This window comes from Schistocerca nitens, chromosome 8 (assembly GCF_023898315.1).
Source record: "Schistocerca nitens isolate TAMUIC-IGC-003100 chromosome 8, iqSchNite1.1, whole genome shotgun sequence".
Taxonomy (NCBI): Eukaryota; Metazoa; Arthropoda; class Insecta; order Orthoptera; family Acrididae; genus Schistocerca; species Schistocerca nitens.
The window spans coordinates 623615195-623630515 of NC_064621.1; positions in this window are offsets into that span (position 1 = coordinate 623615195).

Below are 15321 nucleotides of genomic sequence, written 5' to 3' on the forward strand. Positions count from 1 at the left end.
ACATTAAACCTCCGCTGAAAACTTCGTCTTGTTGCAACAACACTGTGTTCTAGGCGGTGGAATTCCAACACCAGAAAAATCCTCTGTTCTAAGGAATAAACCATGTTGTCTACAGCACACTTGCACGTTGTGAACAGCACACGCTTACAGCAGAAAGACGACGTACAGAATGGCGCACCCACAGACTGCGTTGTCTTCTATATATTTCACATCACTTGCAGCGCCATCTGTTGTTGAAAATTGTAACTACTGTAATTTCGAAAGTTTGTCCGCCTGAAAATGTACTGTTGTCCCAAGCATATTGCAACAAACGGTGTATTTCTATCGGTGCTCGTTTAGTTTTTATTGCCGTTTCAAATATACGGGTCATTTTTGAAACACCCTGTACATATTGATATAAAACGCCTGACGGCAAAGTAAAATTTGAAACTAAACTGAAAACGTTTCTCTTTGATAACTCCTCCTATACCTCAGAAGACTCGGGAATGGAAATGACTGTATGGTGTCAGTGGCCGGGAGTTCCCAGGCGGGAAGTCAGGCCGCCAAGTGCAAGTCTTGTTGAGTGCGACGCCACACTGGGCGACTTGCGCGTCGACAGTGGGGATGGACTGATGATGAGAACAGCACAACACCCAGTCCCTGAGGGGAGAAAATCTCCCACCCCAGCCGGGAATCGAACCCGGGCCCCCGTGTGTCATGTGTAATTGGTGATGGGTAGGAATTACTGACTAACATCTATCCGTCTGCAATTAAAAAACGTAAAAGCTAATAAATGATCAGCATGGAGGCATATTTACAAAAAAAGTTGAATTTAAAAAATAATAATGTATAATGACTCATTCCATATTACTACGATTTATCGCACAAATGATACATGAAACTAACTACTGATACATCACAAAGCAAGATATAGACTCACACTTTGAAAGCCTCAAAATGAAATTGAAAAGTAAAATCAAGCAGATATTAAGAGTAGACGTACATTCCAATTGTGCTATGTTTGTTTATTCCTGAAAAACTGACAGATTTACTGACGGGAAATGTTACAGGGAAAGAAGAAAATACGCCTGCTGTTGGAAAGGTAAGCTTACCTCTTACACAGGTTAGGCTACCATTACTAAAACATTACTCCCATACATGGTTTCTAGGGTTCCATCCGGTCTTCTGAAGCACAACTTGGGTGGTTGATTGTAGAAGTTTCTTGTATTGTTGTTCTTCGTGAAGTCCGATTCGATCTCCGTCAGTCGCCGTTTATCATTCTGTCGTTTTTCACTGCGAATCATTTTGCTTGATTGTTTCTGTGTTTTCAGGAAGTTCATCCAATTCTCTTGGGATTTATGGCTACTAAATTTTTTCCATGCACTGATTCGTTGCTCAATAGCTTGGTCACGTGTGTGGTTCCACCAACGGTGTTTCCGTGTGCGTGGTGCTTGTGCTAGTTTCATGGCCTCTCGGATTCTTCCTGAAAGTTGTGTCCAGTCTGTCGTTTCCTCCATTTTAATTTTGTCTAATATTTGTGTCTGGTTTAAAGTAAGGTACTCTGGATCTGGTCTAACAAGTTTGTTCTTGTGGAGCTTTTTCTTGGGCAAAAGACGAATCCTGATCTGTAGTAGGTGGTGGTCTGAGTCGAAGTAGCCTTTACGTGTGTCTATGTTCAAAATTTCTTTTTGTGAGTCTTTCTGGACTATTACGTGGTCGATTTGTAGTTCTTGATTTCCGCTGGGGAATTTCCATGTGGTAAGTTTCCGTGTTGGTTTGTTGAATTTTGTTGACATAATGGCGAGGTCGTGACTTTTGCAAAAGTCTATCACGTGTTTTCCATTTTTGTTTGTGTCCTTGTGTGGAGTGTGTTTTCCTGTGGTATGCCTGTATATCGTTTCTTTTCCAAGTTTAGCGTTGAAGTCTCCCAGTATTATTTTGACTCTATGTGCAGGAATTTTCCTGATAGTTTCTTCCATTGTCGTCCATAAGTCATCAATTTCGTCCGGGTTTTTCCTGTTGTAGTCATTAGTCGGTGCATGTGCGTTGATTATTGTGTAGGATTTGTTGGCCGATTTCACTGTGATGGTGCTGATTCTTTCGTTTGGTGACGAAAAGTCGATTAAGCTGTCCGCGATGGACCTGTGTACTGCAAATCCTGTGCCAATAAGCCTTAGGTTTTTCAGGTGCCTCGATGGTTTTCTTTTGTATATTCTGAAGTTCTCCGTGTTGAAATGGTCTTCGTCTGTGAATCCTGTTTCTTGCAGTGCACATATTTTTATTTCAAATTTTTCGAGAGTGTCTGTCAGTTGATTCATCTTTCCTGTCTTCGTCAGTGTGTTCACGTTGAGTGTGCCGATGTAGTGTTTTTGTTTGGTCTTGAGGGAGTTTGAGAAGCTCCGATTCTTCTCACGATGTCCGTGAGCCCCCGGAATCCGATGCTCACAACGATCCCAGTCTATTGACTGGTGCCCGGGGTAATGAGATTTGTCTCGTCGTACCATCATGACGTTTAGTAGTTGGATATATGGCACGCTGCCGAGTACAACCTGACTTTGCAGATCGGGAGGTTGGTTGAGGCCGCCACTGACTCGTGGAGCAGACGCCTTCTGTAGCCGCCCACTGAGGGAACAGACGCTACTAGTAGTTTTGGTCCGCCCCGAGTATTTCATTTCCTCGGTACCACCTATATCTAGGAGGCATTCCCCTATCCACCACCTGGGGAGGCGCTCGGTTGCGGTTCTACTAACCTTAGGAAACCTACAGATTAAATGCCTGGCTTTTGCAGACGATTTGGCGATTGTCACGAAAGGTATAAACGAAACAAAAGACGCTATTGAAAAATTACACGAAATCGCTTCCAAAACTGGACTAAAGATCTCTTACGAAAAGACACAGTTTATGAGCTCAAAGAAACACTCATCTCTGAATACAAAGTACGGCACGATTTACAAAACAGCAAACTTCAAATACCTCGGTGAAACAGTACAAATGAGTGGACATGAAAGAGACTCAAACGAAGAAAGAAAAACTAAACTAGACAAGGCATACAAAGTAGTGTGGAATCATTACAACAAGAAGTCTATCTCACAAAAAGCCAAATTACGCCACTACGACACGATGGTGTTCCCCGAGGCACTATATGCAGCAGAGACCACACTAATCCTAGGGCATACACATATCAGACAACTAGAAAAAGTAGAATGGAAAATACTTAGGAAAATATTTGGCCGGCCGGTATGGCCGTGCGGTTCTAGGCGCTTCAGTCTGGAACCGCGTGACCGCTACGGTCCAGGTTCGAATCCTGCCTCGGGCATGGATGTGTGTGATGTCCTTAGGTTTGTCAGGTTTAAGTAGTTCTACGATCTAGGGGACTGATGACCACAGATGTTAAGACCCATAGTGCTCAGAGCCATTTGAACCATTTTGAAAATATTTGGCGCAACTAACAACAATGGAATATGGATCAAGAAACCTACGGAGGAACTATACAAACATACAGAGACAATCACAGAAAAGATTAGAAAACGCAGACTACAATTCTATGGACACCTATACAGAATGCCATCACACAGACTGACCAAACAGACTGGATAACCACTAGAAACAACAAATGGGTGGCAGAGGTAAAAGACGACCTGAACCAAATTAACATAACAGCAGACACAATAAACTACAGAATAAAATTCAGAAACATCATTAAGAAAAGTAAACTACATGAGATACACTGTGACAAACGAACAGGCATAAAGTGGACCAAAGAACACAAGCGAGATCACATCCGGAAGGTGAAAGAAATATGGGCAACCAAAAAGGCAATCAAGATGAAGCTGAAGAAACAAAGCCGACAAGAAGGATGGACAGAGGACTGGAAACAGAAACACATTGAACGAATGAGGGAAGTTTGGGCAGCAAAAGGAACTGGCCATGTAGTTTAGTCCAACTGCGCTCTTTAAGGGCAAAACACCAATAATATATATAACCCTGTAAGTTGCTACTATTGGCCTCACACTGAAATGGCGGAAAGTTAAAATTCCATCAGGACAATGCAGTACATCATGGCTACCTCTACTAACCTAAGAAAATGGCGGAGAAAAATGTCGCTTGGGCTATCTCCACTAACCTAAGTCACCCGACCACCACCTCTTCCTAGGAATTGGCGGGAAAAGGACTCATCCTTTGCTGTAGAAGATGGATGTAAGTCTTTATTTTCAGCCTTTATTTAAACAATTTGAAGCAGGACCTCATTCCAGTGTGTTCACCACGATTTCAGGTGTCCAACTGACCTAGTACACAGTACTGCCACCAGAGGGCATTGTCATCCCTCCCATGGTGTAATCCAAGATGGCGGTCTGGAAGGGGAAAAATGGCAGGAAAAGGACAGCCTGTTCTAGGCTGCTGGAGAGAGAAAGGAGTATACTTTATTTTGCAGGCAGTCTTTATTTAAACAGTTAGAGGCACTAGATCCAGTCTGTCCGCCATGAGGTCCGGAGTCCAATTGACCTAGTACACAGTACTACCACCAGAGGGTGCTGTCCTCCCTTCTGCGATGTGATCAAAGATGGCAGTCTCGAGGGAGAAAAATGGGGAAAAGGACTCAGGCTGTGCTGAGCTGCTGGAGAGAAGTGTACTTTATTTATTTTGGAACAATTTATTTATGGATGGATTTCATGTAGTTTATTTGTTGCACTGATACAAAACACATGCTCTGACATGCTTGGGTTTGCAATTCACAGCCTACAGACCTGCAAACTACTCGTAAATCACTGAAATAATGCCGTACACTGATGTGCATACACACGAACAACTCGTAAATTACTGAAATCAGTACACATTATACAGAAGTGCAAGCAACTCATAAATTGTCAAAAAATAATGCATGTGTACCGCTATGTAAACACGCTCGCAATGCATAAACAGCCACTCAGTGCTTGAAAAAAAATGCGACATCACAGAACTCCAACATGCACACACACTGCCCGACACCCCCTGTCCACTGGACTGCACAGCATGTTACCGCACACACTCCCAGCAGTCGGGATGCACCAGCAGCCCCCGCAAAGTGACAATGCGGCTGTCAGCTGCTGAGCCACTGACAGGTGTACGTTTGGGTCCCGCAAGCGTGAGGCGGCGGCGTCCCTTTCATAATTGCCACCTGAGAAATTCCCATTGAAATAAGTGTTCACCTAGGCAGCGTTGCTGATGTGATGATGCTTAGCTGTGGTGTAGGTCCAGCACCAAGAGTCATGTTTGCATAGCAGCTAAAAGGTTTGCAATGTTATACTGACGTCACAGGTCACGCAATAGAAATCTGTTCCAGAATAACATCAACTGCTTTCTCTACCTCGCAATTCTAATGGGACATGCGAGACACATTTAGACTGCGAGTGGGAAACCTGTGGATACTGACGTCATAGGTTCTGCTATAGAAATCTTTTCCAATGCTTCCCAGAATAGCACTGAGTGCATTGTACCTAGCAATCCTAATGGGACATTCGAGCTGTGTCTAGCCATACATGCATGCTTACCTGTCCAGTGTGGCTGATACATAACCACAAAATGTTTGTCCTGTTGCCAACGTACATCTCAGAAACGTTAAACATTCTCACTGCTAAAAGCCTTCATCATGACTGTGCACGTTCGCGAAAACACTGTTAATCATAAAAGCATTCTTGTTGTTTGGAAAGAGAGCACTGTCTAAGCACAGACAGGGGGGGGGGGGAATCAGAACAATTATGCAAACATGATTTGAAACACTGTCTTACAGAAGAGAAAAACGGCGGGAATTTTCGGTATCCTACAGTTACTGGTCTGTAGATGTCCTGATGCCACAGTGGCAGATGAGTGATGACATCCCTGCCAGAGATGGATGGTCTGCCTCAACTTCTCTTTGAACACTTGCTTTCTCAGAACTTTGGCAATGGCCTTGCCGCAGTGGCTACACCGGTTCCCGAGACATCACCAATGTTAAGTGCTGTCGGGCGTGGTCGGCACTTAGATGGGTGACCATCCAGGCCACCGTGCGCTGTTGCCATTTTTTGGGGTGCACTCAGCCTCGTGATGCCAATTAAGGGGCTACTCGACCGAATAGTAGTGGCTTCGGTCAAGAACACCATCGTATCGGCTGGGAGAGCGGTGTGCTGACCCCACGCCCCTCCTATCCGCATCCTCCCTGAGGATGACACAGCGGTCGGATAGTTCCGGTAGGCCACTCGTGGCCTGAAGACAGAGTGCTTTTTTCTCAGAACTTTCCGTAGATACCTTGCCTCCGTCTTATGAGTGAATGGAGCATTATGATTGGCTCTTATTGAATTTACCCGCCGAATTACTAATACCGCCGGTGTTGAAGCACTGTCCACCTTCTTTTTCTTTAGTTAGTGGAGATAGCCCAAGTGACCTTTTTTCCCGCCATTTTCTTAGGTTAGTAGTGGAAGCTGTGATGTGTTGCATAGTCCTGGCTTAATTTGAACTTCCCACGATTTTCTGGGGGGAGTAGTGGTTAATTAATTGATCAATTTAATTAAGTAGTCAATCAAATTGATAAGAGTGAATGGGGCTATTCCAATAACTCAGACCTGAAAGTGTACTTGTAGCAGTGTGGGGAGTAGGGGGGGGGGGTTCCTGAGAGGTGTGGGGATTGGGGGAGAGGGAACAATAGGTTAAGTGCCTGTCAATCAAAAGGAAGGATCCTTTTAGCAGAACAATAGGTTAAGTACCTGCCAATCAAAGGAGAACAATAGGTTTGCCCCTGAGTGCATACCCTCCCCTGATGTAGGCAACCTGCACTAACAAGGGACTGGCACCCTTGTTGCTGTACTACTGTTATCAACGTTAATTTTACAAACACAGCTCACCTGATTAATTACTTACTCACGAATTATATCGAAAAGTATTGAAGATCACAAAAATAAATAACAATAAAGTGAAAGGTTTGTCTGAAATAAATTACTATCGCAGTTTATGCGATCAAGAAAAGCAAGAGAACCTTCAATCGTATTATGGTATAGCTTGTCGTAAAGTCATAGTATTGTAAAATAACGTTGATTTCCAATAACAATAACGTGACTACTGCGGAAAAGTGGAGGCTGTGGGCGGGGAGAAACTAAAATATAACACAACAACGGAAAATGAAATAAATAATAACATATATGATACACAACAACAGCAGCAGCATGAAATGAGGAGCAATCCTAAAAGAACAGGCAGTAGGGCCTACACAAGTAAAGAAAATTCACAAAAAGTAACATGTTGGAATGGGTAACTAGAATTCCGCTATATACTGTATGTCAGTTCTATTTACCAATTCCAGTCATTTCATGGTTCATTATTTAGATCTTTTTCAATAAAGTTTGTGCACTGAAATGTAATAAGGTTTCAGCATTTGTAATTGCTCTCTGAACTACTGCGAAAAGGTAACGAATGTTGGAAACAGTAACTAGGATTGTCCTTTATAGATTAATTCTAGCTACCGATTCCCACCATTCCAGGTTCGTTATTTAGACAATATTTGCAAGAAGTGTGTGCACTGCAGTGTTAAGGATTCCTATGTTTGGTATTCCACTCTTCGATATAGTGAAAAAGGAAAAACAACTTGGAATCGCTATCTATAATATTTGTTACTTTTTCGCAGTGGTTCAGAGATCAATAAGAACTCTAGAAATTTACTGCTAACACGTCCAACATTATGAACCCTCGTATGGTTGGAAACGGTAAATAGAAAAGGCCTCCTATACAGGTCAGTTCTAGTTACCGATTCCAACTATTCCTTGGTTCATTATTTGGGTGGTTTTTACGGCAGGTGTGTACACTGAAATGTAATAAGATTTCTGCACTTGTAACAGCTCTGTGAACTACAGCGAAAAAGTAACTGATATGGGCTCGGTACTTAGAATTAACGTATATATGTATATCAATTCTGGCTATCGATTCCAATATTTTTTAATTTTTGTGAGTTTTCGTTATTTGTCTAATTTTTTTAGGATTTATGTGCCAGTTTTTCAATATTTTATGCTATTGTTTCAGATGCGTTATCATTTATTTAATTTTCGCGTTGGTGGGTTAGATTGCAGTTTCTCCCCGCACAAAACCCCCCACTTCCCCGCGGCAGTGCCTTAGATTCAATAATAATTATTATAATAAATTAATGCTGTACTTCAGAGGAATGTAAAGGTTATCTATGCTTTTCTTACATAACTTACGGCAATAATTTTTTTCACACGCACATGTATACGGCATGTTTCCCTTTTGTTTTGTTCTTATTTACTTCCGTTATCTTCTGTTTGTTTTGGTATAATTCGTGGCTCAATAAATAAAACACGTGGATTGTGATCATAATTTTATTGTTTGCTGCATTCGTTTGTTTACGAATATCATCCGCTGCTTTCGAAGATTGCCTCTGTGTAAATCCCTTGCTCAAAAATTGTTCAAATGGCTCTGAGCACTATGGCACTTAACATATGCGGTCATCAGTCCCCTAGAGCTTAGAACTACTTAAACCTAACTAACCTAAGGACAGCACACACATCCATGCCCGAGGCAGGATTCTATCCTGTGACCGTAGCAATCCCGCGGTTCCGGACTGAAGCGCCTAGAACCGCGCGGTCATAACGGCCGGCTCTTGCTCAAAGCCGACGACTGGAATTGGACACTAGAATTTATCCGTAGTTGCTCCGGATGTAAAGATGGCCATGTGTTTACGAGACAATTACTAGATAGATTTGCAAATGTACTTGAGTGATGTGCGAGTCACTGTATACATACTGGTGCTATGTTCATATGGACATAAAATTTATACATGACAGTCTGATTAATTTCTACCAATTATGCAGGATCTCAACCCCTTTTGTGTATCTAAATATTCTTGTATGAGGCAGTTTTGCATACAGTGTCTTTTAGCATAATTAACTAGAACAGAGATCCGACACTATGAGTAAGTACAATAGAAAAAAAAATAATGTTTCTGGCTGTCATTTCTTAACACGTTACCGAAAAAACGTAAATAAAGTGGAATCTGAGCTACGTGTGTGTGGCAAAAAAGCACAGTACCATTACTCTTCACACCTTTAAGCGAACTTCACTTCCCGGTATAAAATTGTTAAGACATCTGTAACACGCATATACAAAGTTTCGCAGTGCTTCTGAAGGTGACTTATCTGTAGCAGCGAGGTAACACTCAAAATACGCTAAGCGCTACGCGGATCGCATTCGGGAGGACGACGGTTCAATCCCGCGCCCGGCCATCCTGATTTAGGTTTTCCGTGATTTCCCTAAATCGCTTCAGGCAAATGCCGGGATGGTTCTTTAGAAAGGGCACGGCCGATTTCCTTCCCCATCCTTCCCTAATCCGAGCTTGTGCTCCGTCTCTAATGACCTCTTTGTCGACGGGACGTTAAACAGTAATCTCCTCCGCTACGCGGACAAAAATAAGAAGTTTCAAAATCACGTGATTCGAGCTGGAGGAGAAGCTGGGGCCGGAATTCTCGTTCTGTGCTTCCTAATGCTCACTCCGTAGATATATATTTTATTATTTTATTGGCATCTACCATAGAAACTTTTTCGCCATCACAATTTAAACGTATTAGTGCACGGTAACATTTGTTCTTCTTAATCCGTGTATGTCTTCAGATCGAGGTTGTTGGACTTACATTAGAAAGACACAGTTGACAGCTAACCACTTAGTTGATAATTCTTCAGATTCAACGGTCACAATTCCGTTTAAATTTTTGTCCTCTTTAGCTATAAATCTGGATATGGCGTCGTAGGTGCTCTTGGTTGTGTGTCCGAGAAGAACTGGGATCGTGCGGCTGGCAGCTACCAAGTTCTGAAAGCTCCCTTAAAAAAGTTGACTCTGCCTTTCTCATAGCGTCTACATTGAAATAATATGTGGTTTATATTGCCAAACGTTTGCTCCTCACACTGACAGTAGAGTGTCTCCAATACGCCGAGTCTCTGTAAATGGTCAGGGAAAGATCCGTGATTTAGACGCAATGGATGTTATAATTTTCCTTGAATGTCATGTCTGTATATGTCCGTAACTTTTATCTCCCGTTTATTGACTATCATTCCATTCTTGCTGTCACGGGAGAAGCGCTTGTTCTTGCACTATCAGCTTCATATTTAGTAATTACATACAACTGCTCGCTCACAGAAAGATCCGTATGTAAAGACTAGAAAATTGCTGAAGTCGCACCAATACCCAAAAAGGGAAATAGGAGTTCAAATGGTTCAAATGGCTCTGAGCACTATGGGACTTAACTTCTGAGGTCAACCTAACTAAGGACATCACACACAGCCATGCCCGAGGCAGGATTCGAACCTGCGACCGTAGCGGTCGCGCGGTTCCAGACTGTAGCGCCTAGAAATAGGAATAATCCGCTGAATTACAGGCCCATATCACTAACGTCGATTTGCAGTAGGATTTTGGAACATAAACTGTGTTCGAACGTTAGGAGTTAACTCGAAGCAAACGACACGTAGTCAGCACGGATTCAGAAAATATCGTTCTTGTGAAACACAACTAGCTCTTTATACTCATCAAGTAATGAGTGCTATCGATAGGGGATGTCAAATTGATTCCATATTTTTAGATTTCCAGAAGGCTTTCGACACCGTTCCTCACAAGCCTATGGAATATCGCCTCAGATGTGCGACTGGATTCGTGATTTCCTGTCAGTTCATTGTAATAGACGGAAAGTCACCGAGTAAAACAGAAGTAATATCTGGCGTTCCCCAAGGAAGCGTTATAGGCCCTATATTGTTCCTGATCTACACTCATGCTCATAAATTAAGGATTATTGAAGAATATGGTGCCACACAACTTGGCACTACACAAAAATGGCGCTGATAGCATAGGCACATGGGAACACACACGACACATATTTGTAAGTCCACGGTATTGGTGATAAATTGAGAAAACCGTTCCGAAACACATGTGCTACAAAACGCCACTGTTTCCTGCGCATGTACCCCGACATCAATATGGGATATGATCACCGTGCACATGTACACAGGGTGCGCAACGGGTTGGCGTACTCTGGATCAGGTGGTCGAGCAGCTGCTGGGGTATAGCCTCCCATTCTTGGACCAGTGCCTGTCGGAGCTCCTGGAGGTTCGCAGGGGTTTGAAGACGTGCAGCGATACGTCGACCGAGAGCATTCCAGACGTGCTCTATGGGGTTTGAGTCGGGAGAACAGGCAATCCACTCCAATCCCCTGATATGTTTCAAGGTACTCCTCCACGATGGCAGCTCGGTGGGGCCATGCGTTATCATCCATCAGGGGGAAGGTGGGACCCACTGCATCCCTGAAAAGGCGGACATACTGGTGCAAAATGACGTCCCGTTACACCTGACCTGTTACAGTTCCTCTGTCAAAGACATGCATGGGTGTACGTGCACCAATCATAATCCCACCCCACACCATCAAACCACGACCTTCATACAGATCCCTTTCAAGGACATTGAGGGGTTGGTATCTGGTTCCTGGTTCACGCCAGATGAAAACCCGGCGAGAATCACTGTTCAGACTATACCTGGACTCTTCCGTGGGACCACTGTTCCAATGATCATGCACTGTGTTCTTGACACCAGGCTATACAAGCTCTCCTGTGACCAGGGGTCAGTGGAATGCACCTTGCAGGTCTCCGTCGAATAAACCATGTCTGTTCAGTCGTCTGTAGACTGTGTGTCTGGAGACAAGTGTTCCAGTGACAGCAGTAAGGTCCCAAGCAAGGCTACCTGCAGTTTGCGGGCACTGATGGTGAGATATCGGTCTTCTTGTGGTGTTGTACACTGTGCAAGTACCGTACTGTAGCGCCTGGACACGTTTCCTGTCTGCTGGAATCGTTGCCATAATCGTGAGATCACACTTTGGGGCACACGAAGGGCCCGTGCTACGATCTTCTGAGTTGACCAGCCTTCAGCCGCTCTAGTATTCTACCCCTCATAACGTCATCAATATGTGTTCTCTGAGCCATTTTCAACACACAGTCACCATTAGCACATCTGAAAACGTCTGCACACTTAACTCGCTGCACCGCACTCCGACATGCACCAACACACCTCTGCGTATGTGGACTGCTGCCAGCGCAGCACCACCGTGCGACGACCGCAGGTCAGATGCACCACATGATCATACCACGAGATGATTTAAACCCGCAAACCGCCCGCCAGAGCGTTGTTTCACCATGTATCAGCAGTATCCCTAATTTATGAGCATGAGTGTATATTAACGACATAGGAGACAATTTGAGTAGCCATCTTAGATTGTGTGCAGATGATGCTGTCATTTACCGTCTTGTAAAGTCATCAGATTGTCAAAACGAATTACAAAATGATTTAGATGACATATCTGTATAGTGCGAAAAGTGGCAATTGGCCTTGAGTAAAAAGATGCGTGAAGTTATTTGCATGAGTACTAAAAGAAATCTGCTAAATTTTAATTACGCGATAAGTCACACAAACCTGAAGGCTGTAAATTCAACTAAATACTTACGGATTACAATTACAAATAACCTACATTGAAACGATCGCATAGATAATGTTGTGGGTAGGGCAAACCAAAGACTGCGATTCACTGGCAGAACACCTAAAAGGTGCAACAGATCTCCATATTCTGGAGTATTGCAGTGCGATGTGGGATCCGCATCACGTGGGACTGACGGATGACATCGAAAAAGTTTAAAGAAGGGCAGCTCGTTTTGTATTATCGCGAAATAGGGGAGATAGTGCCACAGACATGATACTTGAATTGGAGTGGCAATCATTAAAACAAATGCGTTTTTCGTTGTGACAGGATCTGTTCATGAAGTTTCAATCACCAGTTTTCTCCGCCGATTGCGAAAACATTGTTGGCACCCAGTTACACAAGGAGAAATGATCATCACGATAAAATAAGAGATATCAGGGCTCGCACAGAAAAATTTAATTGCTCGTTTTTCCTGCGCGCCGTTCGAGAGTGGAACGGTAGACATACAGCTTGAAAAGGTTCCTTCAACCCTCTGCCACGCACTTTATTGTGAATAGCAGAGTAATCACGTAGAGGCAGATGTAGAGGTATTTTGTGTATGGGAGTTTGACGTCCATAAATCTTCCACTGCTAATCGCATCTCACGCAAGTTCACCGGCTTCATCATTGTATACAATGCAAGAATGTGATTTGACCCATACAAATTCAATAATTTGACCAGTCTTCTTAGCTTCGTGATAATGATCCACTATGTCGAGAGTGTATTTACTAGCTCTTTTGTCCCAGTTTCTGTAACTAATTGTTGTCAGAATGCTTGGAGAATCGGTGGTTATTACGCCCTTGGGTATTTTGAGAGATCTTGCGTACTTGATTGCTTCAATAATAGCGAAAGTTTCAGCTAGTAGCATGGAAGCGTCGCATGTTAGTTGAAAGTTTCTCTTTTGTAGATTCTGAACAGAAGGAAGCGCATCCGGTTATGATATTACGTCCCCATTTTTGAGCCATCTGTACGAAGTTGATATTTGTATTCTGTGCTGGTCACCAGAGAGACGATTATCGATATCAGCATGCGGGATAGGCAGCGATATTATAATATGCTTACACAACACAGCAATAGAACGCCAGTGGCGCTGCAACAGACTCACTTGCAACGGGAAGAAAGAGTATTCGATTGAGACAAGAAAGTCACTTGTATAAAAGGGGTTTCTGTTATGCCATTACATAGGCTGACTATGGGGTTTGTTGTTGAGTTTTTCTAAAAACAGACTCGTCAGTCTGGTACGAGGTAATATCACAGTCGAACATAAGTCGCGACACTCACTGCTGTAAAAGTTGTTACCATTTGACAGATGGAGCGACAGTAGCGCTCCAAGCGGCGAGTAAGGTGAACATCAGGAGCGTCGTAAGCATAATGTTTATTTTGCATCAATTTCCTACGTAATATACGAAATATTTGAGTTATTTTCTTGCCTCCAAGGGTTTGTGTAGTATCAGAAGGCATATATGTTTGTAAAAATGATTCTAAAACAAGCACAAGTATGGACAAAAACCATGAATCGAGTGGCAAGCTACAACACATTCGTGAAGACACACTGGTGGCGTTGGATAGAATTGCCGCTTACCTCGTTGATATCAAAAGAATATAAACACACAGATTCACACGTGAGAAGCACAGACATGTACTTCTACATGCAAAAGCGATCGACAGTTCATTTATCGTTCTGTAGGCCTACTGTGTTTGTCATTGTCGCCTGTTGCCACAAGTACGACCTTCATCTTTATGTTATTCTAAGTGGGTCAAGCAACTGCCAAATAGTGGGTGAAATATGTTGAAAACATTATAATTAGCTAATTACATTACATTACATTACATTACATGCAAAACCAAATATTTGAGTAATTTTGAAACAATCTGTCAGTGAACAAGGTGCTAACAAAATGTCGTCACACGAAGGAAGCAAGGAAAATTATGTGACTAACAACAGAAGTGAATGAAATAGATACCAAACATTACGATTTTGTAAGACACGGATAACTGCACTTAATCTGACCACTTCATCGTCAAAGCAGGTCTGTGTTGACTATTCACACCAATCTGGCACTGATACATGGAGAGCTGAACTGGCTACTTCTGTGTCATAGGGCTGTTTTACAGCTGTAGATGGATTGTCGAATCTTTGTGGCAGTTTCCTCTTCATCGTCAGTTGAGGTGGCTTATTTGGGATGTCAAAAACAGTGTGGGTACTGCATTCCACACGAGTTTATTTTTATCTGGGTTCATGAACTGGTTTTGTTCGAAATGTAGCAAACAAAACCTAATATTATTATACGGGTAAACTGGGTCTTTTTTCATAAGGTCTTCTCGTCTGCTATTAACTAGCCATTTTCTGCTCCTAAAACGAAACATTAATCATTAATACACATGTAGTTTGTAAGTGAATCCAGACGATACAGTTTAGTAACATGATAGTATATACCTCTCAGGATCCTTAGGAAACCTAAAGAAGACAGCTGTGGTGTCTTCTTCCTATTGTTGCTGCAATTTATTGCGCTACAAAAGCTCCCGCCTGTAAAAACCGTTGTAGAAATCAAAATAAACAACCACTATTCGCTTTCACGATCGCGCCGAACTCACTATTTAAATTACTGGCCGCTTGGGGCGCTGCTGGCGCGGTAGGCAACAAAATCGAGGCGAAGTGTCGCGACTGTTATGTTAGACTGCGGTAATATTCTTGTAAAAGAGATCTACGGATGAATAAAGCTACTACTACTACTACTACTACTACTAGATTTCTCTGGCATATGGCGAACTGTCCGGCATGTCGTCAGTGAGCTGCGCTGCTGTGGTTGCAGGCGGTGTCGTGCCTGCGTCAGGCGC